Below are 25,835 nucleotides of genomic sequence, written 5' to 3'. Positions count from 1 at the left end.
TTCCACAGGACAACTTCTTGGGCCCAGCGCTCTTCCACACCTTCATAATTGACTTGGACGCAGGGCTGGAAGGGATACTAAGCAAGTGTGCAGACGACACAAAACTGGGAGGAGCTGTCGACTCCCTGGAGGGCAGGGAGGTCCTGCAGAGAGACCTGGACAAATGAGAGGGCTGGGCAATCACCAACCCCATACTGAGCAAGTTTGCAGTCGACACAAAAATGGGAGGAGCTGTTGACTCTCTGGAAGCAAACCATGGTGTTACTGTTATGGTTGAAAGCTGTCCTAAAGAGGAATTTGATAGGGGATTCCCTCTTTTCTCAGAAACTGTTGTGCAATCAAATGTACAAGAAGGTGGTGCAGCTGACAGGTAGAGCAAGTGAGCTGCAGGAATCAGACCTCATGAAAAAATCATCTGGTAATTGTTTTTCACCAGAGAGGTGAGCAAATCATCTCCTTGATTTGTGCAGCAAATTAGGAATTCTTGTAATTGATGGTTTGTACCTTATCAGTGATGTGTTGATTTTGATTCTTTTTAGATTTATTGTGTCTGTTTGACTGAGATGATTTAATGCTTCAGTCACCATCTGATGGCATTACTTGGTCTGCAGAAACCTTTTCCCACATTAAGTCTCTGAAGAATTATCTATATTTGAAGGAATTGTAAAGATCTTGTGAGTCATATCTATGAATTGAATTGCTGTGATGTTTGGTTTTCATTACCCCATTAACAAATAATTTACATGTAAAATCCAGATTCTTACTACTGCCTCTGCAAGCTGAGAACAATTGTCACTGAAAGAAGTCTTCTCACCAGGGAAATTAATTATTAATATTAATGTTATCTAGCCTGCAGTGGAACAAATTAATTTCAAGTGGAGGTGATGGTTCTGGTAGGGTTTGCTGCTGCTTCAGCTTTAAGTTTAAGTGTCTTTGAGGAGTAGGATAGCCATGGAATCCCTCGTAAAGGAGAATGATACTGGCAGTGCAAAGCCCCTTTGGTTCTGGCCCGGGTGCTGCCAAAAGGTCCTGGCGCCGAGAAAGAGATGGTTGAAGGGAGACCCATCAGATCTGTGGCAAAAGCAACTCTGGGCACGGGGATAAGTTGGAATTACAGCTGAGCTGTCTCAGACACTAACTGCAGAGGAAAATGGTAAAGTAAAGCCTGTGTGGAAAATCTCCAATTGCAGATGTGAATCCAAAGCTCTTGATTTATTATTTTTCAGTGTTCATAACCAAGACCATTATAATGATAAATGTTTGCATGATATGTATTTAATGACACTGACTATTATAATTTTTTAATATTTCAAGGCCAGGCTGGATGGGGATTTGAGCAACCTGATCTAGGAAGAGGTGTCCCTGCCCATGGCAAGGGGGTTGGAACTTTAAGGTCCCTTCCAACCGAAACCATTCTATGGTTCTAAGGTTCCATGAATCCATTGTCTTCTGTGAGTGTCCATCAAGCTGTCCCTTCAAAGAACTGAATTCCTGCAAAGACATCAAGTTTTCCCACACTGTCAATGTTCGTGATGGCAGCGTTGAAGGGATGGGAAGCTCTTCATCTGAGAACAGAAGGTTCAAATTTCCAAGCAGCTTCCATGTTCAATTAAAGCTCTTATGTGCCTGTGGCTTGATGGACAAAGGCAGAAAGGAGAGGAATCCACTACATCCAGCTAAGGGATACAGCAATTGGTCTGGTTAAATACAGCACTGTAAAACACTTGTAAAAATTCCAATCAGGGCCATTTGACTGCCTGCTTTCTTCTCTACTGTATGTTGTAGGTGTACAGTTAGATCAGACAGTGGCTTTTAAAAACTGAGAAACAGTGATTTTGAAGTGTTCCTCTGCATTACCAACAACTAGCCTTGCACTTCCTTTTGGGAGAAATGTGAAGGAGAAATGAATGACTGGCAGCAATAGAAAACTGACAGCTGCTAATAGTCTCTCCATAGGGAAAACCAGTGAACCAAATTACTCCTCCTTGCCCATCATGACAATAGTTTTTGCAGTTCCTGGGATGCAGAGTGCACTCAGCTCTATTTTTTCTGTTTATAAATGTTACTTGCAGTATTGATTTCGAATGATGAGTTAGGTACATGTGCATCTCCTGGCTTTTCATTATTAACACATTTTAAGGTAGGGTCCAAAACTGTATGTGCTCGTTTTTCAAGACAGTGTGATGAGAAATAGGATATAACAGTAAATTTGGATCCGTTTTCTGGTAGATTGGTAGAAAATGGCTTAATGCTGTCAAACCTCACCCAATATTCAGCTAGGAAGTCCACCTGCATTCATGAGCTTTGCAGGGCAGTTGTAAATCTTGCAGTGTGGAGAACCACATTGCCTTCCTTTCCCAGAAGTGTGAGCTCCTGCAGAGCCAACTCATGAGCATTTCTGTCACCTCTCAGTACATCAAACTCCCTTTTCCAATCGGAAATAATTGAATATTGAAGCAGAAAAAAAACAGGCTAAATAACAAACTTTCAAAAAATGTTTATTAGGATTTTTCATACCTAGAAAGTGATTACCATCACTCTTTTTAGCCAGAGCATTTCCTGACTGACTCGGAAGGAAAACCTTGGCATCCTAGAGTCCCCTGAAAGATCAGTTTGTGTGGAGCTCCAGGGAAAGATGCAACACACATCACTGAAAATAAGCAGTATGGACGTGTGCAGTCATGGGTGATTGCACTCCCAGACAAGCATGAATTTTGCTTTGTTGTGTTCAGAAGTGAAAGCCTTGGATGCAAAGATATGCCTCTTCTATAAAAAAAGATATCTTTTGAATTCAGGGGTGACATCCAGGACTAGGACACTTCCTGAATTTAAGTTACCAGTTCTACAAAATTTAGAACAGCAGCAGTTACAAGAGCAGTGTTGGCAGGGAAAGACCCTTCACCTCAAGAAAGTTAGGACCTTGTTCAACACAAAATCCATTTTCCCTCCACTGAGCTGGATCCAGGATAGCAGCAAATTACTCCTGACATGGACAACAAGCCCCAGACACTAAAGCTTCTGGTGGGAGGACCACCCAGACAACTCGGAGGCAGCCCAGTGACCTAGTCCTGCAGAGAGCAAACCAGTGAAATGAAAAATATGCTTACAAGTGCAGCAAAGCCAGGGTGGTTGATCATTAGTGACCCCAGTGAGGCTTTAATGTGTGTCCTGGAGGGGAAAGGCTGTTTGGCCACCTGCGTCCTAACTGAGAGTCCCTCCTGTGGTGTCATCCAAAATCCAGTCTAGTGAAGTAAAGGTCTGATTTTTTGCTCCAACTCAAGGTGTTTTGTGGCACTGTCAAAGGGCGACATCCTGGTCTGGTGTCAGGATTTAGCAATCCTGGCAGCCCTTATTCTTAGCACAGTGCAGACATGTGCAAGAAGGAAAACTCACTCACCATAACAGACTGAAAGCCTGTCTGGCTGCTGGTGGTAGCCAAATTCACATTGTTCCCAAACTTTCTGCAATTGCTATATTGACTTTTCTTGTAAAAGTAGGAAATTACCATTTGATTGTGCTCATGGAACAGCATAGTTGTACCACTCTCAGTTGCGATGGACTGTCTCCTCTTGAAGTAAACCTTACAACCTGTGCTGCCATTTAAATGGCTGAGAGTCAGTATGAAGATCAACTCCATTTCTAGGTTCTGAGATGTTGTGGTTTAGGAATGGTATTCCCCAGTTCAGTGTTCCCACTGAAACAGCCCAGACCACACACTACTCGCTCACCTTCCCCCCGCTCCCTCTGTGGTGGGATGGAGAGGAGAATTGGAGGCACAAAAAGGTAAGGATAATAACAGGTGAGATAATAACAGTTTACTAGAAACAGCAATGAAATAGGAAAATGGTCAGTAGCAAAAACAATAATAAAGCCAGAGTGTACAAGATGGGCAAATGATTTACACACAGTTGCTCACCACCAGAATGCAGTGCCACCTGACCGTGTACTCCATACACCACAGAAAAATCTCCACCCTCCTTCATACCCCCTTCACATGGCATGAGGTGGTACAGAATAACCCGGGCAGTGATGCCTCGCCACAATTCAGCAGCCCAGACGGGTTTTCCTCTGCGCTGCCAGTCAGGCTTTTTCCATCGGTCCAGCCTCACCCACAGAGCATTTGCTACCATCCACAAGTCAGTGTAGAAGTAGAGTGTTGGCCATTTCTCTCTTTCAGCCATATCCAAAGCCATCTGGATGGCTTTCAGCTCTGCAGCCTGACTGACTTGATCCACTTTGTCCCTCATGTCCCTCGGTGGCTTCTGTGACTCGCCACATAGGACTCTGTAGAGCTGCTTTCCCTTTCAATGTATCCCTAAAATACAGCAGGAACCGTGAGTGAAGAGACCGTGTCACCTTTCATTTTCAGGTAGTTGATTTTACGGTGAGACCTCCTCAGCACATGTCACCTTCCCCTTCTCTGATGATGATAGCCTGAAATTTTTCCCCTCACGCCAGTTCATGATGACTTTCAAGATCTCTGGGCAATTGGGGTTTCCTGTTTGAGCACAACCCACTTACTCCATGTAACATCAGTGGCATGATGTGTGGAAGGGAGTTTCCCTCTGATCATGCAGCCCAGCATTGGAAGTTGGGGTGCCAGGAGGAGCTCTGCTTTGGTGCCAGTCACTTCTGAAGTGTCTTTGAACCCATTACTAAACTGCCAGGATCTCCTTTTCAGTTGGGGTGTAAGAGACCTGAGATCCTTTGTATTCCTGACTCCAGAACCCCAGGGATTGTCCTTGAGTCTCTCCTGGTGCTTTTTGCTGGAGACTCCAGGAGGGACCATTCTCTCTGGTTGCAGTGTAGAGCATATTTTTTACATCTTGTCCTGTCCTAACTGACCCAAGGGCTACTGTATGAACAGTCTCTTGTTTAATTTGTTCAAAAGCTTGTTGTTGTTCAGGACCCCACTTAAAATCATTCTTGTTCTGGGTCACATGACACAGAGGGCTTACAATCTGACTGTAATTTAGAATATCCTCCTCCAAAACCCCACAGCACCTATGAAAGCCTGTATTTCCTTTTTGCTGGTTGGTGGGGACATAGCTGCTCCTTTGCCGACCACATCCATTGGAATTTGTTGATGTCTATCTTGCCATTTTATTCCTAAAAACTGAATTTCCTGTCAGGTCCCTTGACCTTACTTTGCTTTATGACAAAAGTAGCCTTCAGAAGGATGTGGATTATTTTCTTCCTTTTCTCAATAACTTCCTGTGCCATGTTCTGCCATATGATGATGTCATCAACATACTGCAAGTGTCCTGGAGTTTCACCCTTTTCCAGAGCATCCTGGATCAGTCCATGGCAAATGATGGGGCTGTGTTTCCACCTGTGGGACAGTCGGTTCCAGATGTACTGCACACCTGGAACCAGGTGAAAGCAAACTGTGGCCTGCAACTGGCTGCTAAAGGAATGGAGAAGAACACATTGGCAATGTCAGTGGTGACTGCACTGGGCTACCTTGGACTCCACTTTGCACTGAAGTTCCATCTGTCCAGCACAGTGACATCGGTGGGGGTGTGACTTCATTCAGGCCACGACAGTCCACTATCAGTCTCCACTCCACTCTCCATTGGACTTAAGCAGCTTAAGCACTGGCCACATAGGGCTGTTAAAGGGTGAGTGAATCTTACTGACCGCTCCCTGACTCTCCAGTTCATGAATCCTCATGGATGGGGGTCACAGAGTCCTGGTTGGTGCCGTGTTGTGGACTGTGTGCTGTTATGGTACCTGTTGTTCTTCCACCCCCAGCAGTCCCACAGCAGAAGGGTCCTCTGAGAGACCAGGCAAGGTATTGAGCTGTCTAATTTTCTGTCTCCACAGCAGCCATCCCAAAAGCCCAAGGGTGCCCTTTTGGGTCCTTGAAATATCGTCTCCTGAGGTAATCTGTGCCAAGGCTGCACAGGGCCTCTGGATCAGTCACAATGGAGTGTTCTTGCCATGCATTCACAGTCAGGCTCACTTCAGCTTCCAGTATAGTCAGCTCTTGGGATCCCTACTTCTTCATGATCCCTCACTGAGTGAATTGATTTGGTCTTGGATTTTTTTTCTTTTCTATGAGACGACTGCTACTGGCAGAAAAACTGGGGTGTTCCTCTCATTCAGTGGCACCTTGAGTGGCTGTGATACCTGTCGGTCTGCTTTCCTCCTCCTTTCCCTGAGAGGGCTGTCTAGGATCGATCGGTGTCTGATAAATAGTAGCCAGAGCCCAGCACATTGCATAACTTCATGCCTCTCTGGAACTGCCACTGCATTTTCCTTTCAGATATTGTGCCACTTTATCAGGGTCCTGCAGTTATTCAGAGGTGAACTTTCAAAACATTGGAGGAGAGAAATCCTCCAAAAGCTGACCCACTTTCTTCTGCATTTCATACCACTCATGACTATGCACCCTCGAGGCAGATCTTTGAATGACTTTCCTAAAAATCTCTTTCGTAACTCTAAACATCGTGTGGGTTGCACTGAGGAGACCTAGCAGACATAACAACAAAAGCCTGCTTTCCTTATTATCCAAAGGGAATTCAGAATTCTCAAAAGCTGTTGTAAAACACCCAGAGTAGAAAATGACCATCCCCTGTTCTCCCCACAGACTGGGTACAATTATTAATGAATTCTTGGAGGTAGCACCTGAGGTAAGGGCAGGTGAGTAACACTGAATACACATCCCAAGTGACCCTTATTGCCTTGATTTTGTCATGTCAACTGATATCCCACAGTACATCAACCAAGCAATGCTGATCCCTCTCCCTGCTCTGAAAAAAACCATTATGAGGAGACCATAGTGCATATATGAGAGTATATGCAGGGTTTGGTACCACAACAACTTGAACAGACCAAGCAACGTTTTCACCAGTGGCTCTGTACTTAATACAACAAATGCTTAGACCCAGTTTGTTTCCAGCCCATTCTGGTCAGAGCTATTGTTATCTTAACCCTTCATGCTCCTCACTGGGCGCCCAAGATGGCTGTTTTGTTTAGGAGTGGGATTCCCCAATTCAATGTTCCTACTGAAACACCCCAGACCATGCACCTCTCACTCACTCCCTTCCTGCTCCCCCTGTGACAGGATAGAGAGAAGAATTAGAGGTACAAAAAGGTAAAGATCACAGGTTGTGATAAGAACAGTTTATTAGATAAAGCAATGAAATAAGATAAACAGTAACAACAACAACAACAAAAGTAATAGCAGAGTGTATAAGGCAGGCGTACAGTTCACACGTGACTGCTCACGGTGTGGAACCCAGTGCCACCCAGAACACCTTGATTAATAAGCACTGTGTCTTTTCCAGCACATTGTGTCCAAGTCCTTCAGTACCTTCCACTAAGATAGATGGTAAACTCCTCAGCATCTTATTTTTGATTAAAAAAAACCAGAGCTACGTATTTGTGATAATCAAATATGAGATGCTGATAAAAGGTGATGGCACCTTTTATTTGCAATATCATTTATTCATTGTCTGCAGCATCAGTGCTGTGTGCTGCATGTCCTCACTCTGATGATGTGGCAATGCCCTCTTGAGGCCACTTGCAGGGAGAGGTGACACTGCCTTAGCTGGGGGGTGCTGGGGCCCCACAGCTATTTGTTTTTTCAAATAGCATTTGATGCAGTTTCTATTTTATGTGCTTTTCAGCTACTGTCCAGCTGTCAGGTTGCTTGGAGACAAAGTTCGGGGATCCTGGGCTTATGCTGGAAATTGGTGGGAAGGCTGGGGCTTTGGCACAGCAGCAGCTGCAGAGGTACTTGTTGCAGGTATAATCATAAGAACAGGATATACCGTTGCCTCCTTCCACATGTTGGTGGGCTCCCGCTGGTCCTTGGCAGCCCTTCTGGCACTCAGAAATATCCTGTGAACTCAGCCTTGCTTCCAATTTTTATTTTTTTAATCCCAGGCAAGTGCCGTGTGAGCCCTCGATTTTTGTTGCTAGGTGAATAAATGAGTTTCTGCTGGGCAATAATTCAGCCTTGTTTGGGAGTGACCCTTGGCAATCTTCCTTACAGAGTTTTCCAGTCCCCATCTCTGCTCTCGCAGGCTCAGCCCTGTATCCACACAAATTCAGCTTTCCTTCGCTAGATGTCACTGTCTGTACAGAGAATTTTGTAAGTTGACAGAACAGACGATTAAACTGGGGGTGGGGGGCTGTGAGGGGGAAGAAATCAATTTGGAGATGATGTGTAAGGCACCGAAAATCATATTTTCTATTATGCTCAAAATAAGAAGGCTTCCCTCTAAAGTTTGCAAGAGGCATTCAGTGCTGCCTGGGGACATGAGGTCCTCAAGAGCCCTTTCCAAGGAGAGCCCAGGGGGCTGGTGGCCATCTCGCCTTCCTCTGTCCTTGCCTCTGCAAGGTGCAGGTGTTGGATTGACTGTGCTTTTATCTTCTTTCTCTTGGGGCACAGACCGAAAACAATAGTAAATAAGAAGTCTACTGATTGACATGAAGGAAATTTTTTTTTCTAGTTTCTGGAGTTTCTTAAAAAAATTAAATCTTTCTCTCTGGGTTGCATAGAGTTTTAATTAACCCTTTTAACTTAATTAATCTTACAGGATGAATAGACTACAAAGAAATTAGAGTGTGTGCAATGGGCAGTTTTTGCTGGCTATGTTAACCTCTGTGTTTGTGTTGTCTTAGCTGGAAACAAATATTTCGTGTGTAGCATCATGCCATTCTTCTTTCTCCTTTTCCTCCAGGTTTTTAATTAATTCAAAGGACGCTTCAGACAGCTAGTTATGGCAATAATAAATAGCGCTTTAGGCAGCGTGGATAACAAGGCAAATCAGGCTTTTACTGCTTTTTATTTCCATTCTGGTGTGAGTTGAGCATCACAGGTGTGCTTGAAATTACAGAATTTGCTTCCTTAAAGATTTTATCTTGGAAGAGATCACTGACAGCTGGGCTTTGCTACACTGGGAATATTGCTTCCTTTGGGTTTGGCAGGTAGTGGAGCATACAAACACACTGCCATGCCAGATCTGCATGGTGTTTTTTTTTTCTTTTCACCCCTAAGAGATGGCACACACAGCTTCATTCATTACACTGATTTCTGCGTGCAAAAATAGGATAAAAACCCAGGTGCCCTCACTCTGTTGTGCGGTGGGTGCGGGTGCCACAGGGTGAGATGTTCATGAGAGGGGCAAGTGGGCTACTTGGATAGGTCTTGTCTGGTCTTCCCCAGGGCATTGCATCCCTCTGTGCCTGACTGTGGACTGTTTCTGCCACCATCAGTCCTGGAGGCAGAGCAGAGATTATTTGTGGTGTGTCGCTCACTATTTTCCTGTGATTTGGCTAATTTACCTGGGAAGAGTGTGGGAAGCAGGACTCATCGAGCTCCCTTTGATCTCCTGGCATCTGAGTTCTGTAAAGTTTGGAAATAGCCAACACTTCAACCCCGATGCAAATCTACCAAGCAGTCCTACCCATTCAGTAAGGCCTTGGATGTGACTTTTGGCCTTGGATTACATCCATAGATATGCCTGGTGTACTTGATTTCTTTAACAGCTACACTTCCCCCATGGGGGAGTTATCACTGAATCACAGCATGGTTTGGCTTGGAAGGGACCTTAAAGATCATCTAGTTTCAATACATTCCACCTTCCACTAGACCAGGTTGCTCAAAGCCCCGTCCAACTGGGAGAGGGGACAGATGCCCAAACCCTCAGTATAACACCAGCAAGGGGGTGTGTTGGCTTTTATTTTTTTTTTACTAGGACACAAGCAAAATCCTTTATCTAATGCAAACCGTGGCTTTTTTTCCTGAAGCACATATAGGGACACAAAGCACTTTACGTTGTGTTTTACTACAATTTATCTCTGTTCTCATATCAGCTATTTAGCACAATTTTCCTATTCCGCTTTTATTAGCATGAAAGAGCTATGGGGGGCGACTTTACACAGTAGTGCAATGAGCTGTACAACCTCTGAACTTGCCTCTGCTTCCCTCCTAAATTTTGGTAAGTGCACAGCAGAGCCCCCGATACCATCTGTGGGCTGGAATGATGTGCCCCATGTGAAGGGGGAGCTGAAGGGTGCTGCCAGCACTGGGTTTTATGCCTCATCTTTCCATAACAGTGTTCTCTTGCGCAGAGAAAAAGAGACTGAGGGTATGTGAAACAGTGTGATTGCTCAAAATCCTCCTCACCGTGGTCTGTAGGGTTCTGTTAAACTGAAAGAGAAATGGAAAGAGCAGTTCCGTGTCGAATAAATATCAGTTAATGCTTTTATGAAAGATGTCTGGAAAGGCCTGGGGTGAAAATAATAGGTAGGGAGGAAGGCAGCAAACACAACGGAAATAGCTTTTTCGTAACACATTCAAAGGAAATGGAACAATATTCATTTTATTTGGAATTGATAATCAAAGGGGAAGTTGCCGTTTTGATCGGAGATGGAAAATTGCCTGATTATCTTCACTTTTTCTGTGCCTGCATGGGGAAGATTTTCCCCGCTGGTGAAGCGAAGGAAAATGTAAAAAAGGAGAGGATGGAGATGGGAATTAAAATACTGCTTTTGTTTCCACTTTATGTTCTGCTGCCAACATTACTAAACACTACTGTTGCTTTTCAGAGCTGTTCTCCCACATGGGTGAGGCCTCCCTGGGGAAGGACAGCAAAGCAGAGGCTTCAGCTGCAAATCCAGATGATTTCCTTGATTTTTCACAGTTCTTCAGTTCTATCTGGCTCCAATCTGAAAAAGCTTTTTCAGCCTCCTTATCTGTGAAATGGGGTAATTCTTATTTGTTTTGTAGAGGGTGTAGGTCCAGGATTTTTCTCTTTTTGACATATTCCAAATAAAAAGCCTCTTGGAGGTTTTTACTTACTCCGTTTGGAGAAGGAGGGATGAAAGATGTGAGCATTGGGGGAGTGCAAAATGCTAGATCTGGGCAAAGATTTTTCTAGCTGGCTTCTATAGATATAACTGTTTCTTTCATATGTTTCTTCTGTAGATCTGGCAATCCTGTCAATGAAAAGAAAAAGGAGGGAAAAACCACACAGCTTGACCATTTGTGACAAATATATTTTATTTATTGACCAACGTGGTGGCCTTCTATGATGGAGTGACTATATCAGTGGACAAGGGAAGGGTTACAGATGCCATTTATCTGGACTTCTCTAAAGCCTTTGAGACGGTCCCCCACAACCTCCCTTCTCTCTGAATTGGAGAGAGATGATTTTGATAGGTGGACTGCTAGATGGATAAGAAAGTGGTTGGATGGTTGCATCCAGAGGGCCGTGGTCAATGGCTCAGAGTCCCAAAAGACATCAGTGACAAGTGGTGTCCCTCACAGGTCCGTATGGGGACCAGTGTTATTGAATATCTTCATTAATGATGTAGGTGAAGGGATTGAGGGCACCCCTAGCAGATTTGCAGATGACACCGAGCTGAGTGGTGTGATTGACACACCTGACGGACGGGATGCCATCCAGAGGGACCTGGACAAGATCGAAAAGTGGACCTATGGGAATCTCATGACATTTAATAAGACCAAGTGCAAGGTGCTGCACCTGGGTCAGGGCAAGCCCTGGTATCAATCCAGGCTGGGGGATGAACAGATCAAGAGCAGCCCTGCTGAGAAGGACTTGGGGGTGCTGGTGGGTGAGAGGCTGGACAGGAGCTGCAATGTGCACTTGCAGCCCGGAAACCAAATGTGTCCTGGGCTGCATCAAAAGCATCCTGGGCAGAAGGTCGAGGGAGGTGATTCTACCCCTCTGCTCCCCTCTGATGAGACCCCACCTGCAGTGCTGCATCCAGCAATGGGGTCCCACCACAGGAAGGACATGGACCTGTTGGAGGAGGGTGACCAAGCTGATTGGAGGGATGGAGCACCTCTCCTATGAAGGAAGGCTGAGAGAATTGGGATTGTTCAGCCTGAAAAAGAGATGACCTCTGGGGTGACATAATTGTGGCCTTCCATTGCCTGAAGGGAGCCTACAGGGAAGATGGAGAAAGACTTTTTACAAGAGCATGGAGTGACAGGACAGGGGGAAATGGCTTCAAACTAAGAGTAGGTTTAGATTTGATATTAGGAAATAATTCTTTACTGTGAAGGTGCTGAGGTGCTAGAACATGTTGCCCAGAGGAGTTGTGGATGCCCCACCCCTGGAAGTCTCTAAGGCCAGGTTGAATGAATCTCTGAGCAACCTGGTATAGCGAAAGGTGTTGATGCCCAGACTGTGGGGTTGAAACTAGATGATCTTTAAGGTCCCTTCCAACCCAGGCCACTCTATGATTCTATGATTTATTGCAGCTTTTCAATGTCAATATTCTCCCACCTCTCGCACCAGGATTCTGAGGCCTTTTAGAAGTCAGGAGATGTCATACAATTGCAGGGAAGAGCAGAGGAGAGAGGTGACAAATAGCACTTCTGTTGTGGCTTTTCAGCCATTTCTTTGTACTTTTAAAGCCCACCCACAGGCTCCACTGGGCTTTGGTAGCCAAAATGTGAGGAAGCATTGAGCTCCCCAGTCCCTTCAAGGCATAATAAATGCCTGTGAAGTGAGAAGCTTTAATTTTTTCAGAGGAGTCTCCCCCTTGCCCACCAAGCTCCAGGCAGCAGGTGACCTGGAAGGTGACGAGATGCAATCCCCATAGCTGGATGCAATACTTCCAGTCTTCCAATCCCCTTGCAAATCGTGGAAGTGATATTTGCTCCCAGCCTACATCTGTGTGTAAGGATGGCCCAGCATGGGTGTCACCCCTTCCTTCATGTATGGAAGACTGATAAAAGCTGTTTTCATTACCTTTTCCCCCTAGTCACTGAATTTTCAGGGGCTGTCACCAGCTGTGTGAGGCTGGCAGAGCATTGCACAAATAAGCCTCAGTCCTTGCAAAGCACTTGAAGCCTTGGGGGAGGAAAAAGGGTATTTCTTTTGCAGCAAAAGTACATGAGCAGGGAACTGCTGAAGCTGGGAGCTGCAGGAGTGGCCCCAAACACAGGGACAGAGAGCAGAGGTAATGGCAATGCTCTTGCAGTTGATATAAAATAATGTCTTCTGGGTGCAGAGTGCTTAAAACCCCTAGGGAAAGTAAAAGAAATTGTCAGTAAATAACACAGATTTGTCACAGTGTTCCTTTAACCAGCTCTTGTTCTTGCCGAGTCATAACCCCAATATTTGAGCATCGCGTCTTGTCTGGGAGGCTGTTCAGGGAGCAGGGTTGTCTGGGCAGAGAGTGCTCCAGCAGCACCCTGAGATATCTAATCAGCAAGCAGAGGGTGGGAAGGAGATAAAGAGAAGCCAGATTTCTGCCAGGATTTTCCCTTGCAGTGCAGCCTTTTAAACTGCTGTGATTTGAGTTTTCTGAATGCTGCAGCATGCCTGATTAGAGCTGGTCATCATGAACCACTAGCTCTTTGAAACCAGAAGGGTTTGCTTTTGTCTCAGGGACATCTGGAGGACTTGGGAAACCCTTTAGGGCTTTCTCCCTTTCAGAAACAAGGACAAGCTTTCTGCAACTGCCTCTCCTGCTTTGACTCCTCTCCAACACCAAGTCACTGAATTTTTAGCATGTCCTTCATGGAAATAGTTATCAGTTGAGCTTTTTTTTTGCAAATCTCCCCATCTCTTGGTGTTTCTCTATTCCCTTATCTTGTTTACAAAACTGTGTTATGTGGGACAAAACTCATTTGCTGGCGAGGAAGGGACATTGTACTCAATGGGATATTTACTGTGTACCTGAGATATAATCTATTCTCCACAGTAATACAGGCTCCAAAATGAATGGGTATTTATTTATAATAATACAGCAGACAGTCCATAGGGAGGTGTCATCTTGTTTGTAATCAATCCTGGCGCGATGCTCTGGTTGCAGCAAAATAATGCTTTGCATTAAGTGATGAATTGGTTTAGTCTTCTTATTCTGACTGTCATTTTTCCTCGCTGAAGACGTATTGCCTCCATTATTCAACCCTTGTAGTTAAGCATCAGATATCCAGGGATGCTTAAAAGGGGGGTGTGAGATCATGCACTTTCCCATGTAGGAAGGGAAGGGAGCTGTGCTGTTGATTATAGGGAGTAATGTGTTCCAAATAGGTGACTGGATGCAGCGTGAGCTGCTCTTGCGGTGAGGTAAGCAATGATTTATCCTGGCAAAGTGCGGCATTATTGCACTAACATTGTGTTTCTGGATTGATTTCAACTCAGAACCTCATGACAGAGTGGATATTTTACTGCTGGAGAAATAGACCATCCATGATACCAAACAAGCTAGATGTAGTTTAAAAGAGACATCCTTGGTATGCTCGGCAAAACAACAACAAAACCTTTATTAAAAGGTCTGAATTTGGGTGCTATGCAGATGCAATTGATATACCTGTGTGTGTGTATGGCTGTTACCATCAAAATGATGGGTGTTACCATCCAAGGGGAAAATCTTCCTATTGCTCAGTAGCTCATAAGTGAATTGCCAGAAAAATAATAACCTGCTCTATGGAAGATACCATATAAAATGGAGTCATATAGTAATATTTGAGGGCTGTCTTGGCTTGGCTCTGGATATTTGACAAGACAATGCTGCCTGGAGAAAGAGGATTCTGGATGCTAGCAGGGCCGTGGAATGGGGAGAGAAAATGGCGCTGCCTGGTGTTTTTGGCCCTGTGCCCTTCCCTCCCATGCTCGTCCAAAGCCCAGGACACCCCAGATCTCTTGTCAGGGCTTTTGCCCTGATCACTCATCCAATGGGCCTGTACCTCCATGATGTTCTTTAATGCATGGTGGGTTAGACTGCCCATCTGTGCCTTGGCTTGTCCTGCACACAAATAGCTTTGAGGTCTGAGAGACTCTTAAAAGAAACAGGAGGAGAGGACAAGTCCCTGCTACATGTATCCTTTGTGATACATGAGAAAAACTAGCAGATGTCCTTCTGTCTTTGTAAAATCAGAAACACTGGGGGTATGAAGTCTGCTCTTTGCTCTATTTCCCAAGAGAATTGTCTCATCTCTCAAAGGAGCAGCCAAAGTGTGCAGAGACAGCTCTTGTTCTTGTCTCTGGGATTTAGGGAAGAGGTGAGAAAAACATACAAAACACCTGATAGAGGCTGTGTATATACCACTCAGTTTTCAGTAGGAATAGCTGAAATCCTTTTCCTCTGCCCCTTTTTCCTTCTAAGAAAAATAGGGTAGGTAAAAAATACATTGAATCTCTGGGGAGAAATTGGCAGGTTTGAAAGAGGCTTGAGAACATCCTTGGCACCCTTTTATGCAGCACAAAGTAAAACAACTGGAAAATTGCTTTTCCCTCCTAGACTGCCTTTGCAGAGCTTTAAGGTCGGGAAAACCACTTAACTGTCGCAGGCTGCACTGTTTTACTGCTGCCCTCCCTCCTGCCACCGCTTGTGTGATGTCTAGTCCCCTGACCCATCATGGTGGCACTCCTATACTGGTGGAGGAGGTGAGCATTGGGATGGCTGGCTTTTCCTGTTGTCCCTACCCTGGCTGTGCAAACTGATTGATGGGCTTTCCTGTTTCTTGGCATGCTGCAGCAACACGCCCAGCCTGTTGGTGCCTGTCTTCTTTGCCTGTGGCTGACTTAAGTGGCAGCTTCCTGAGGGTGAAGAGGGATGGCGATGGCTGGAGTGGAGGATACCCAGGCAGAGGTCTCTGCTTGCAACACCATCCTGCATTCTTGACAAGGGCAAGAGGGAAAACAGTGTCTTTTGCAAAGCACTCGAGCTTTAGACAAGTGGAAAAACATCATAAAATCAGTATATAGGGAAACTGCTGATGCTCTGGGTCCAAGAGCTCAATGTAACATCAAACAACTTGTCATGAGCTTCACCCTCCACTTCTACTGACAGCCACTTTCCAAACTCTCACTCTGGAGCATCCTCTACTTGTCTGTAACTCATTTGATCATTTCCAGAGCTTTCACTGTAATGGCCTGTTTTATAGTGCCACCTTGGATATAGGATATTAAATATTTGCCCCCAATCTTTTGATTAAATTTTACCCATCAATCTTTTGAAGAGAGAGACCTTTCCACTGTGGGGCCATATTGAGTCTTCCTTCCTCTTTTAGGAAAGGGAAAATTAAGGCTCAATGTAGAGTTTTGAGGTTCATTATCTACTACAGAGCATCTACTTATTGTCTGGGAAGAGGTGTGGATCCTGGCTGACATGTGCTGCTGTCTGAGATGTCTTGGGTCTGATTTCAGCTTGATTACTTACCTGAGAGGTGGTACAGGACAAATCAATCCTTGTCTTGAATCTCCTATTTGTAGGAAACTTATATTTTAATAAATAAAAAATAAATACTTAATAAATAATAAATAAACGTTGCCTCCATTGTCTAGTACAGTGACAGTGCCATCATTTGTGAGACTTGAGGAGGTATCATTGCTAACAGTTTACAAAGTCCCAATTCTTAAAGGGAAAATCCTCCGCTGTAAGGTGAGGTGATAACACAGAGGACTTGAGAATTATTACTGTCTCTTGCTCACTGGTTGGTGCAGTAGTTCTTATTTTCCCAGGATGTACTTTGCTTTAGGGAGTCTTGGTGCCTCTGTACCACATATACACCGTGAATGAGCTCAGCTTTGGGCTCATCCTTAAAATGCTTTGTACTTTGCTTTGTAAACTGTCTTTCTCCACGCTGCTGGCATTTCATTTCCACCTCTCTCTGAGCTCTCTCTGCCTAAGTCCTAGCTGGGTGATGGGCCAGATTCTCTCTAGGTGAGATAACTGGAGTCACTTAGCTTCCTTCTGTCTCCTCTTTGCCCCCTTTTGATCTTCAAGAAGGTTTTAGCTCTAATGCCTGATTTCCCTTTGTGTCTTGGTTTATTAAAACTTCTTAATATTATCCCAATCTTGCTTCTTTTCTTTACTGGCCTTTTTGATTGGTACAGCTGCTTGCAAGCTTGATTTCCCTCTAACATGTTTTCTAGCTCTGTCACTCAGCTGCCCAGCTTCCTCTACTAGTAATTTCATGGAGTCAGCCAAATCATCCTAATTCACAGATTTTAGTCAGTCATTCCTGTCTAAATCCCAGTTTGGGCAGGTTTTCACAAGGAATTAGGCACATGAAAGCCATTGCAGTTCAAAACCATGAGTGCAGTGACCTCACAGATTGTTGCAAACACCAGATCTCCAGAAGAGCTGAATGTCAGATTGAAGGTATCCCGACCTAAAAGGGAACAAGCAAAGTGAGAGACAAGCATGAAAGCAGTGGAGGCCAGCACCAGAGAAGCAAGGAAGTCAATGTGTTTAAAGTAGAAGCTAAACACCCAGCATTAAACCCAAATGTAAGAGAAGAATAAACAGTCTTTAGGGATGTTGTCAACAGAACATACACAAATATATTGGTGGTAGGAGTCATTGGTTGTTACTCATAGCTATCAGCCTGGAGAACATCACTCCCTGCAGGACTGGCTTTTTCTGCTGGGAAGTGAATGTTTGTCTTATGGTCTAGAGGCAGCCTTGCATGCAGGAGAAGCAGGCCCTTCTCTGGGACACTTTGTTGGGCCCTTCAAGTGATTGCTAATGGTCAAGCTGTATTTTGAACAGAGATTTATTATCACCTTCACAGTCAATTAAAATTCTAGGCACTGCTAAGGTAGAATTCAATTAAGGTTAATTGGAGCTTCTGAAAACTGAATTTCCAACCAGAAACAATGTTGGGGTTGCAGATCCTAGAGGGTTTCTATCACTTTTAAATAACTTTCAGTTCTGTTCTTGCTTGACACTGCTCTAATCTTCCCTCAAGCCCCATTCTTTCTCTATTATCAAGCAATTCAAATGCTCATTTTTTTTCTGTCATAATTTATCATTTTGACTTATTTGTTCTTTTTATATCGTCTTCTAAAGGCGAGGGGGAAAAAAAAAACAAACCACCAAACCCTGCAGAAGCTTGGAAATGTTTTTGTATCAGTCCCAGCGGTCTGACATGAAAGATATATAGCCACTTCTAAGAATTTGACAACAATTCAGTAACAATTATCTAGACAGGTACAATAACAACTCGTTTTTCTTTTGCTGTTGAGAGGGATGATGAAGCTTTAATGAATTGTCAATAAAGATTAAAAAAGAACAAAATAAACAAAGAGTAGAGAAAAACAGGTGCAAACGCAACGCCATTAAAATGCAACTCAGGTTTCCCACTCTACCCTAAATTTTATTTCCTTGGCATCAAGGACTATTGTGACAGTTCTTCGCACACTTGATTGAACAGGGAAAACACATGGGACTGTATCTTAGTCACAGAATGCAGAACATGTAGCTCTCCTCTCTCAGAGCACTCTCGCAGAGGGATGAATAATCCTTTCAGCAGTTCATTTTGCCAGAATTTGCAGCCCGTTGTTTACTGTGTGGGGACTAATAACAAAATGCCAAGCAGGAATTAAAAATGCGAGAGAAGGAGCGATGTATAGAGAGAGAGAACAGCGACAGCTTGAAGGTCCAACTTCTCCCCCGCCATGTAGCGTGTGGTTGTCACTTGCCGACTGGAATATTTTTTTTTTCCTAGGAGTTTTACTTTCCGTGGTTTCAGAATTACAATAGAATTTCTCTCTGCACATGCCCTGTGTCTTGCTGTTTAAAGGAAACCAGAGCAACCCCTGACACAAGTGTGTTTTTAGTGTTTCCCTCTTTTCCTGAGAGATAAAGGGCACACAGGTAAAGGGAAAAGTTTCTTTGATAAGAAATGATGGTGCGATTACACAATCGCCAAAGGAGAGGAACATGTAGGTGGATGCACTCTCATGTGTGATTACTAATGAATTCTCTGTATTCCTTGTGGAAAAGAGCCACAACTGTAAAATTAAATAGTTAATGCCTCTTTGATGAAAGAGTTTGCAGCCACTGATGTCCTTTATCAAAATACAGTGGGCTTTGAAGGAACAGGTAGAAGAGCAAGTCCAAGCTTCAAGCAAAGCAATTGGAGTGGAGAATCTCTACAGATATATTTTTTCTATGGGAATTTTTTTTTTTTAAATGTTTTCCAGTAACAGAAACCTTTTGCCTGGGAAAAGGATGAGTAGGATTTTACTAGGGGACACGCAGCTGCTGAAGCTGTGGTCAGTGCCATATGGCAGATGGGCAGCAGATACCAGATTCAGTGCCACATTGGGGTGTGAGTCCTCATGAATATTTGTTCAAAACCAGCTTCTGTTGCAGAACTGTTTGTGAGGGCTGAGATTTCAGTGAGGTGTATATACAAGATATATATATAGATATAGATATATGTATATATAGAGAAATCCTCTTAATTCACCAGCAATTCAGTCATAACTTCTGGGCTGAAATATTGACTGTAAAATGTTGAAATGTGAATGGAAATCTGGGTTCTCTGCTGTGCTGTGTCAGGGTGCCTGCTGTCCAAAAATAGCACAAGGTCCAAAAAATGCTCTGAGATCCTTAGGAGATGCCATGTGAGAACCTTACAGAAACATTTTAATTACACACTAATGAACACCATAGGAGCAGACAGCAGCAGGAGTATATCATACTCATGTCTATCCTAGATACAATTTGACAGCTGATTTTTGAGTACCTTTCTTCCATTAATGATTTTTATTTTGATTTTCAAAGCGTTTAATAGTTTAAACGTAGTTGTTTCTTATTTATGTTGTGTTTATATGATGGCATTTTTTTTCTCTGTTTCATTAGGTCATTCATTTCAGAGTTTGTAAATGGAAAGAAAATAGTTGTGAACACAACATCATCTTGTGTTCTTGACACCTTCTTTTCCTTTATTTGAACATTTACTTGCTCATTTAAGGCCCCTAGGTTTAGTCGTACTCCCCACAATCTTAACATATTTAACGAGCAAGAATGGAGGTATTTAATCACCGTGCAGCAACTGTGTGGTGTTCCTGGCTCTGCTTCTGAAGGACATTGGGGCTGTCAGTGTGTTAAAAAGGGGCTGTGAATGCCTGATGAAGCTGTGGCATTTCGCAAAGCCAGAGCTGTGCCGGCTTTCTCCAAATGTGCCATGAGATGGCAGCAAAGGCTTTTGAAAAGGGCATTATGCGAGGATTTCTGTAACTCAAATTGTTTAATGCTTAGGGATCCTTGTAAGGGAACTTGATCATAAATCCCACACGCAAATAAGGGCTTCATAATGCATCCTGCAGAGTACATGCTGTATTGTTCCCTGAAATGTAAGGTTTCATTTTCAGTAGAGAAGGCCCTTTTCTTTCCCTTGTTCTACTTCTTTTTTTTTCATATCTAGCATATTCCCACTGTTTATGATTCTTTGAAAGAAATGGACAAGCAAAGCTTTTAGTGTGCACTCACCAAGATAGCCATGTGACGGTTGCAGGGAAATGCAGGGTTGCTAGTATGAGGCATTGAGTCATAGAATAGTTTGGGTTGGAAGGGACCTTAAATACCATCTCATTCCAACACTCCTGCCATGGGAAGGGACACCTCCTGCTAGACACATTCAACCTGGCCTAAAACACTTTCAGGGATGGGGCATGCACAACTTCTCTGGGCAAACTGTTCTCCACCACCCAGTAAAGAATTTCTTATAATATCTAATCTAAACCTGCCCTCTTTCATTTTAAAGCCATCTCCCCGCTTGTCCTGTCACTAAATGCCCTTGTAGAAAGTCCCTCTTCAGCTCTCTTGTAGCCCCTTTAGATACTGGAAGGTGTTACTATATCTCCCTGAAGCCTTCTCTGCTCCAGGCTGAGCAACTTCAACCTTCAGCCTGTTTTCATAGGAGAGGTGCTGCAGTGCTCTGGTCATCTTCATGGCCCACATCCTTATTATGTTGGGGGCCCCGGAGCTGGACACGGTAGTCCAGGTGGGCTTTCACAAGAGCAGAGTAGAGGGGTAGAATCCCCTCCCTTCACTTTCTGGTCACACTGCTTTTTATGCAGCCCAGGACACAACTGGCTTTCCAGGCTGCAAGAGCACATTCCTGGGTCGTGTTGAGCTTCTCATCCACCAGCATCCTTAAGTTCTTCTCTCCAGGGCTAATTCTCTGCCCATCCTGTCTTTGTGCTTGGGATTGCCCCAGCCCAGTGCAGGACCTTGCACTTGGCCTTGTCAAACTTCACGAAGTTTGCACTGACTCACCTCTCAAGCGTGTCCAGGTCCCTCTGGATGGCATCCCATTTGTCCAGTGTGTTGACAACACCAAACAGCTTGGTGTCATTAGCAAATTTGCTGAGGATACATGGAGTCCTATGTCTCCGAAAAAGATGTAAAACAGTGCCAGTATAGGGCTCTATTCTTTGCCAAAAAATAAGGATTACCTCTGTCGAAAATGTATTTATGCTGCTCCACAGAGAAAGAGTGGCCAAATGCAGAAAAACACTTTTGCAGAGATCTGTTTATTTGTGGGAAAATAGTTAAAGGGGAAATTGAAACTTGATTTTGCCCTTTTTTTCATCAGCAATAGCTATCAGGTAGGAATTTGGATATAAAAAAACTTATGGGAAGAGAAACAGAACTTCTTTTCAGCCATGTGGTGACATTATATACTCTCTTGATAATAATGTGATATGGAAAGAATTACTGATATTCATGAAGGTGAAGGAAAACAGACATGCCTGCCACCCACCCACGCTTCATCCTGTTCTTATCACAGGTATTACTTTTAGCACATTCTTCTTGGCAACAGTAATGAAAAAATAGGTGAAAAGCCATTAGCGACAACTCCTCCTTTTCATCTTGCAGGGGAATGGTGCTAAAGACAATATAATACATGATTTGCTTGAAAACAGCCTTTCTAAAAGCATTGGTTATATTTTTGGAGCTACAGTGCAGGAGGCAATTTGGGATTCTTCAAGCTAATTCTGTGACATCCTGTTGATGAAATTGGAGAGGGAGTATGTTGCAAAGGCAGTTGCCATTTAATTCATATTGATGGACAACTAGGATGCCAATCTAAACCTGTCTTCTTTGTTTTAAAGCCATTCCCTCCTTGCCCTCTCACTATATGCCCTTGTAAAAAGTCCCCTTGAAAAGTCTTCAAATACAAGCTCTTCAAAATTTGAATATATTTAATGGCAGGAATTTTACAAGTAATTTAATAGAAATTATTAAGTAATTATTAGAGGGTTTTTTTCCTTTTTTTTCTGGTAGCAGTGGGTAAGCTCATTCTGGGAGTCTGAGTCCAGCAAGTTATGACTGAGGCTGGTCAGACCACAGTTTGGGAACAGCATCAGCAGATGAAATCCCTGCTTCTGTTTTGCATCTTCTGCTGTGTGGCAGAGCTGCTTTTTGCAGCAGCACAGTGAACTGGATTCAGGAAGATAGAAAACTTCTTGGTTGTTTTTTTTATTCCCTCTGGGTTTTTTCAGCTGAACATGAACTCAGCTCCACTTCATCCTAGACTTGTGGCAAATATAAATGCCACACTTGGGTGTATCATTTGGAGGGGAAGGGAAGATTTCTGTTGGTTTAAATATTGCAACTTCAGAGTGTCTAAGGTCAGAGAGATGTCAATAAATTTCCTAGTTCCTAGGGACTCTATCTTTCAGTCTGTCCAGTGTTCTGTTCTCTCTTCTTAAATGTTTGTACCTATTTGCTTGACATCTCCATAATCCCAAGGATCCAGCTCCCTGAGCTGTGCAGAACCAAGACTTGCACCTCTGGGTACAGGCTCATAGGATGTCCTCAGGCAAAGCTAAAGCATACAGCTGTGGCACAGAGATATGCACAAGAAACAACATAATTATTTACACTGTAAATGCTCTGTTCCCTTTGTGTTATTTCCAATATTCCCAACATACTTTGCTGGTTTCCCTTGTAATACAAAAATTAACATGGCAGTTATAGCAAACTCCTTCCATGAATGGCACAGAGTTTCACTGAAGTATTTCTTTTCTTGCCTTCATCTTAAACCTAAAACCAGGCAAACAATGTTTCTGTGACACAGTAAGAGAGGTGGTATGAGAGAATTTGTCTCCAGAGACTGCAGTGCATTCTCAGCTCTATCAACCGGAGGCATTTTGTCCTCTGTGAAAACTGTTTTTCATATCCTCTCCTGTCCATTCCTTGGTTTTTATATTGTTGTAGGGCCTGATTTTGCAGACAGCGATGTGGGAGATGGATTCGCTCATGGGCAGACTCAAGTTTGAGTTTGGAGTGGAAATTATACACCTAATAAGACATGCTTCTAAAGCTGTTGTATCGAGTGTCTCCCCATTCTCCCTTCCAGCTGCTTTACGTCTTCATAAACTGACAAAGTGAGGTAAGCCTTCCCACTTGTACATTTCTTACACAAACCTGTAATGACACCTGTGTTTTTTCCTCTAAAGGTTTGCATTGACTGGGATGGAAACCACCTTACAGCTGAAGCAATCTGTATTTTGACCATTTTCCCTTCATGTGCGTTCCATTTAAAATACCATCAAAAGTACAGCTGGATAGTCTTTTGTAGAAAGAGTAATTCCTATTCTTTTCTACTTTCCAGCTGTTTCTTCGTGTTTTACCTCAGATCCACCTCTCCTCAGTCTTGGACAATGCTCTTGTCATTTATGGATGCCCTTTGTCTGTGTCAGCTGCTCAGTCTGCAGAGTTTCTCCTGCCTCGAGAAATGTTCAGAAACGTTTGATGGTATGATATAGAGAAGGTGCTGTGATTCCTTCCTGCGGAGGGAAAGGAACGGGAACAGTGATGGGACTCCCTAGATAAGGCAATTAAAAGCCAGCTGGGATAGGAAGAGGGGTCTTACAGGGACTTAAAGTGAGATAATAAGAAGCTTGAAGCCTGAGAGTTGTTCCTTTTACACTTAATTTCTTCTCTTGATGTTCATGTCGTGTCTTATTTTTGTGATAGCCACTTGTGAAAACAGAGGCAAGAATAAAATGGCCAGGAACTTCTCTGTGCTAAGACTGGACATATGAACCCTAAGACCAGCCTTCTGTCCTTTCCTCAAGGTTTTTGCCCCCAGAAGAGAGTGGAATGTCATCTGAAAAGCAGAGTTAAGGCCACTCAACTGTTTCTCCAGGCTGTGTGCCCCACTGTCATAATCATCCTGGGAACAGCAGCTCACGTCAGGCTTGCAGCCTTTATTCCTGCTTAATATGAAATAATGTACTGGAGTATGTAGGCTTTGCCTTGGGCTGTACTGTTCTCCCATCCCACAGTTTCCTTTCGTACGTGTCACCACAGCTCTACTACCCAGAAAAACCATGTGCCCAGAGAAGCTGTGGATGTCCCATCCCTGAAAGTGTTCAAGACCAGGTTGGATGGGGCTTTGAGCAACCTGGTCTAGTGGACTGTGTCCCTGCCTGTCGCAGGGAGATTGGAATGATGAGGTTTTTTTGGTCCCTTCCAATCCAATCAGTAATATGATTCCATGATTCTAAAGGCGAGGCTGGTATTTGGGAGCACTCTTACCAGCTCTCAGAAGAGTTTTACCTCGTGCTGGTGGAACAGAGCATAGCTTGTGAGTCTGACTGGCAAGGAGGAGAATCAGTCTTTTGCCCTTTTGAAGGGAAATAGGGAACATTGACTTGCGTGATCATTTTAGGTGGATGATTAAATTTGGTCTCTTAGGTCCCTAGTTGAAAACTCAATTCAGATGAGTAGTTTTCTTTTCATACACTACTTAACAATCTTGTGTTCTGCCACCGCTAATGTTCCTGATGTTGATTGTCTTTTCATTTTAGCAAAGAGCAGAAATGCCCAGACTTTTCTGTATTCCTTGGCTTTGGGCTCTCAAAACCTAAAGACAAGACTGCTTTTTGTTTAAGGATAAATATTCTACCCTGAGGTACACTGACAGTCTACCGCTGAAGTCACATATCGCCGTTGCAATGGGTGAAAGGAATAGTCAAGACAGAAGGATCATAACTTTTCCACTGACTTATGTTGTTTTCAAGATGCCCAGGTTTTGGACACATATTTTCTGGGGAAAACAAAGTAGAGAATTCAACAAAACAATCAGGCATCAGCTTAGTACTGGAACAGCCTACATGAATAGTAGGACTGTAGGATAAAACCCTCTGTAAACATGTGTGAGGAATAGGAAAAACAAGTACGAGAAAGGGGAAGAAGGAGAGGAGTATTCTCTTCTGTGGTATGATCCCAGTGATTTATTTAGGTTGAGGAGTCCAAATATCAATGTCAGAGGAAATACTTCTGAAATGCAGCAAAAGTGAATGTTGATGGAGGCAGCTGAATGCATTAGAGATAGTTTTGCCTTGTGATGGTTCTACATAGACATGTGGTTGATACCTAGAGGAAAATCAAAGTGCAACATTAATGGAAAGTGCTATTATGCGTGTTATTTACAGTGCTACACTGATTTCACAAGGATCACCAGACTGCTGCCTTAACCAATGTTAAATAAGTAGTTGGTGGAGAGTATATAGATTTGCTGCACGAGATCTTAAGTTTGTAAGAAGTCTGTTCTATCAAAGAAACATAGGAGTTCACTTAAGAAGGTTCCATTGTTGCATGCACAACTTCCTTCCCTTGGTTAATGAATGCAGGCACTCAGAAAAATGCTTTTAGGTGACAGAATCAAAGAAGACTGCCTATAGCAAAAAGGGATCCAGAAGAGCAGCAAAAGCTGCTGAAGAAAAGAGTTTATAAAGGGCACTTTGGAGTGCATTACCCAAAGGAGTAGAATTAGGAAGGGAGCTTCTGATTACTAAAGATACACTGCTGGATGGTTTTAGTGAAGCTGGAATACAGCTGAGTTTGGGTTTAACAGATAAAGCAGATATAGATAGTAAGATCAGAAAATAAGAGAAAGATAAATGTGTACTCTGTAAAGGAAGGACCTTTGCCCTTAGCAAAGCTTTTTTGTTCTGAAACCTGTATTGTCTCCCAAGAAGGGAAGGGCTGTGCAGTATCTTTAGGCTGGCCAAGGGTTGGGATGAGGCAATCTGCATTGCCTTGCTAGAGTTACATTCATTGCCTGTAAATAGGCACTTTTGAAA

At 43.6% G+C, this 25,835-nt stretch overlaps 1 protein-coding gene across 2 annotated transcripts in view; it reads left to right on the top strand.

The window, feature by feature from the left end:
• The window catches only part of SLC7A11 (solute carrier family 7 member 11), a 286,050-nt gene that overhangs the window by 15,948 nt on the left and 244,267 nt on the right, over nt 1–25,835 (top strand). For both annotated transcript variants that reach the window (XM_017820391.1, XM_017820390.1), the window contains exon 2: nt 325–440. The gene's annotated coding sequence lies outside the window, so the exon portion shown is untranslated. The remainder of the gene's footprint in view (nt 1–324; nt 441–25,835) is intronic.

The sequence above is a fragment of the Lepidothrix coronata genome, unplaced genomic scaffold, assembly GCF_001604755.1.
Source record: "Lepidothrix coronata isolate B3197 unplaced genomic scaffold, Lepidothrix_coronata-1.0 Scaffold82, whole genome shotgun sequence".
NCBI lineage: Eukaryota > Metazoa > Chordata > Aves > Passeriformes > Pipridae > Lepidothrix > Lepidothrix coronata.
Note: the sequence above shows the minus strand (reverse complement) of the source record. Positions and strands in the feature narration are given on the sequence as shown.